This window comes from Gadus morhua, chromosome 14, assembly GCF_902167405.1.
Source record: "Gadus morhua chromosome 14, gadMor3.0, whole genome shotgun sequence".
Classification (NCBI taxonomy): Eukaryota; Metazoa; Chordata; class Actinopteri; order Gadiformes; family Gadidae; genus Gadus; species Gadus morhua.
The window spans coordinates 2,673,312-2,673,556 of NC_044061.1; positions in this window are offsets into that span (position 1 = coordinate 2,673,312).

Below are 245 nucleotides of genomic sequence, written 5' to 3' on the forward strand. Positions count from 1 at the left end.
AGCTCTCTGGTCCTGAGAAGCGGCGGTGGCGGCATGAAACAATCCGCTGAAATACAGCAGGCGCCCTACCCGGAGAGGCTTGCCTGCTTTTAATCCCCGAGGATTAAGCTTCTAAATACTCCTATTCAGGCCTATTAATTCATGCATATATCCGACTCCCGCTCTTTTCATGTCATTTAGGCAGAGAGGCCGGAGACTTCCTGGGAAATCAGGGGGAGCCGAGCGATGGCTCTACATTAATGCAC